The following is a 3,751-nucleotide window of genomic DNA, read 5'->3' on the forward strand; positions in this document are numbered from 1 at the left end:
TATTTTGATTGTGATCCACGAATAGAGAGGCTGTTGCCCCCATTCTATGGAATTGACAGACTGGTTGTTATACCCCGTCGATTCAAATGATTTGCAGGGTTTTGGACTTTTGGATGGGTGGGTCATCAAAATATTCGTCTGATGACTGATTATCTGTGTTTCTATTATCTGGGATGGCAGTTTGGCTTCTGAATCCCGTTGAGTTAAATGGTATACATCTGGGTCACAACTCAACATTTAGGGGAATATTGCCAGGAAAGAAGATGGATTAGAATGTTACATTGAAGGAATGGGGTAGCTTTTAGCTTGTTCAGGGAAAAAAGCCATGACTGGACTGACTGATCAAAGAGTTGTATAAATTGTAAAGCATTGCAACCCGAAAATGAGAAACTTCGAGGCGTCTTACCCTCCGACTCTAAGATATTGAATTATTATTCTGTACAAGTCTGATAATGTTGGGCACTGGCAAACGCTTAAAGTGCATTCAAGGATGTCTAGATCAGCAAGCGGGAATCGGGATATGTCGTACAGATTCGATCCCAAGCCAACAGAGGACAGAGGCCAACTGTAATCTGTAATATTAATTTAAAGGAGTTTTAAAGGTAAAATCTTCTATCTTAATTTAACGGAAATTGACAAAGTGAATTTTCATAAACATAATAGTATTTATAGGTTAGGTGGTGCTTGAGCTGCAGCTAGCTTTGGCCCGTGAGATAGATCTGGGTGTTATATCAACTGGTACTCTGGTAGGAACTGAGGACCACCTTAGTTCATATCAGGGGCATACACAGTCAAATCTCTCCTCAACGATCAAGCATCATCTTCCACTTCCACATTATCATTTCCAATTTATGGGACGGGCTACAAACTACAAAGTAGAGATAAAAAATTCAAAATCATCTCACCAAGTGCTGCCTTCGTCAAAAAGATTCCACCTTTATGTTCAAGTACCCTTATATAATATGCCTTGGTTCTCACTTCTCAGCACAAATAGGCCTGAACACAGATTTGATACAGCCCAAGCCCATTCATACAGTCATATCCAAATGGCTAACGCTTTAGTAAATTTTGTATAATAATCACACAGGATCCAACATCAGTTACAATCACACAGGCAATGCAGGACGAGGGTGGGTTCATCCTCCCATCATCCAAAGAGAAATCATCAAAGCTGAAGGCAAACCATGCTGTGCCCATCAACAGTTATGACGCCCGAAATCAGAGCACTTCTAGCAGGCCTCAACAATGTAGCTGCATTATAATATGCATAATGATATTTTCTGATAGTACTAAGATAGTAAATTTTGTTAATGCTAGATGCAGGCCAACAGAATGGATTGAGCGACATATATTGCATGTAAGGGTCAGTTAGCTCTAAGTTCTAACAATGCTTCATCAAGCCATGTAACTTTCTTCCCGCCATGAATGAAGCTTTTTTTTTTTAACTTTATGATAACCCAAATCCCAAATTGCTCACCCTTATCCCTCATCTCACTTCAGCGGTTAAATCTATTATGATGTTATCCTTTATTTTCTTTACTCATATTCAGGCGTATGCATAGCTCTCCTACTAGTATTCATTTGTAATATTTACACTTCGATTCATTTTTCATATTCTTGGTTTGAGTTTCCAAACTTTTTTCTTCTTATATTTAACTTGGCCATGATTGAAGCATACTTCTTTCTAAATAAAATAGATCAGATTTTCAGTAATATGCTGTTACTGGCTTTACTGCTTTCTAACCAAATAAGAAGGAAAAAAAAAACAAGGATATCTGAGTATTTATGGGCACAAATTAATTTTTTAACAGGCTAGACTTGGCTTTGCAAAAAGTTAGTGGATCAGGTTTAGCTGCATTTTTTGACCTTGTGGTTTGAGTCCAGGCCTAATTTAAAGGCCCATTTAATAAATGGGTCAATTTGTACTTGGTTGCAACTTGCAAGGTGCAGTGCAACAGCAACATCCGTCTCACTGTGTCTGTGTGCACCATTTGACTTTTGAATATCACAAAGACCCCCGCCCCCCCCCCCCCCCCCCCCCCCGTACTATGGGGTCTGTGACAAAGACCCCCTGTACTTTGTTTTGTGACAAACCCCCCCCTATACTATGACCATGAGATAAAGATCGCCCTTGACTGTTAAGTCAGATGATGGAATGTGTTAAATTACCAAAATACCCCACTAAATTTTTTCTACTTTTTGCCTTTTTTTTCTTAAAACTTGTTTAACCTATTGTTTTCCTTTCTTTTCTTCTTTTCCCCTCCCTCATCGTCCTCTCATTCTCTCCCTCCCAGCTCTTCCAAAATGGAGCCGGAGGCTCTCCTGCAGCACTTACGGAGATGGGGCCGGAGCCAGAGCTGCCTCCCCTGCAACACTTGCGGAGCCAGAGCCGACGTCACGTCCCAACCTAAACGTGTTCGTCGTGGTTGGACTCGTGGACTACTTACTAACTACCAAAACCATTTGCAGAAGATACACGGTTTTGGCATCATCACGCCCATCGACTACCTACTAACTACCAAATATGTAGATTATGCAGATTTTCTTTCCAAGCTTTTGATTCTCCGATTTGATAAATCTACACGGAACAAACCTATTTCCTCCCTCCCCTGAATTTTTTCTCCCCTTCCCATCTCAATCCTCTTATCCTTTCCTATATATCCTCATTTCTTCCAACATTCATTGGATTATCGGCCTCATTTACTTGGTTCCTGTTTTCTTCTTTTTTCTATTTATTTCCATCTCACGACTCCCTCTCCCTCTCTGCTCAAATATCTTTGAATCATCAAAGGAGAAAAATGGAGAACAATCAATAGTCATTCTGGCAATTCAGCGATCAGTGAGGCTACAATCGACAAACTTTGCAAATCTTTCTCTTAACGATTTAGTATGGGGGAATTCAGCGATCAACTAAGTCCACGAGCCGGAGCCGGTGTCACGTCGTGGTTGGACTCGTGGACTACATACTCCAAAACCGCGTATCTTCTGCAAATGGTTTCATAGAAGAGAAGCAATGAAGAGATGTATTGTGTTCATTGGTTTCCAAAGGCTCCACAAGGCGTCGGAACATGTCCCCAACTCAATGGAGAGAGAGAGAGAGAAATGTGAAGGAACGAAAGGGTAATATCGGAAGGTCGGGGAAGATGAACAGCATTTTTCTCCTAGTTATTACAAGGGTAGTATGGGGATTAAAAAATATTGTAGCGGCTTTTTTGGATGGAAGGGGGTATTTGTAATTTACCCTAAATTATTTATTGTAAAATGGAAAAAATAATCCGTTGGATTGGCGAATACAATAAAAATACTTTGTTGAGAGTGGGATTTGAACCCACGCCCTTTCGGACCAGAACCTTAATCTGGCGCCTTAGACCAACTCGGCCATCTCAACTTTTTTATACAAATTCGCACTCTTAATATATTAAAAACATAATCAAATAAAAACCTGAAGTCAAAAGTGAACACTTTGAGTCCATTCCGGCGCCGTAGACCAATTTAGCCTGTCTCGATTTCAATTGCATATATTCCTCGAACATTGAATCAATGTAGGGAGTTGTGAGACTTTGGACCCGATTAAAAACTGGAATGCTGATTGGGTTACAATTTTATCACACTTTTATCCGCAAATGTGCAAATGCTCTGCACTTGGATATTTTAGATGACTATGATTGTTAATATGTATCTAATTTTTTTTTATATATTTTTGTGTTTCTTTTTTAATTGTTTATATTTATCATAGTTATTTTTATTTGAT

General features: G+C 39.5%; 1 non-coding gene across 1 annotated transcript; it reads right to left on the bottom strand.

Moving 5' to 3' along the window:
- Positions 1 to 3,307: 3,307 nt before the first annotated feature.
- TRNAL-AAG (transfer RNA leucine (anticodon AAG)) lies at positions 3,308 to 3,388 on the bottom strand. Its single transcript has one exon. It is a non-coding gene; the product is annotated as a tRNA-Leu (tRNA).
- Between the last annotated feature and the right edge of the window lie 363 nt (positions 3,389 to 3,751).

Source organism: Nelumbo nucifera, chromosome 2 (assembly GCF_055504915.1).
Source record: "Nelumbo nucifera cultivar China Antique chromosome 2, China Antique-T2T, whole genome shotgun sequence".
Classification (NCBI taxonomy): Eukaryota; Viridiplantae; Streptophyta; class Magnoliopsida; order Proteales; family Nelumbonaceae; genus Nelumbo; species Nelumbo nucifera.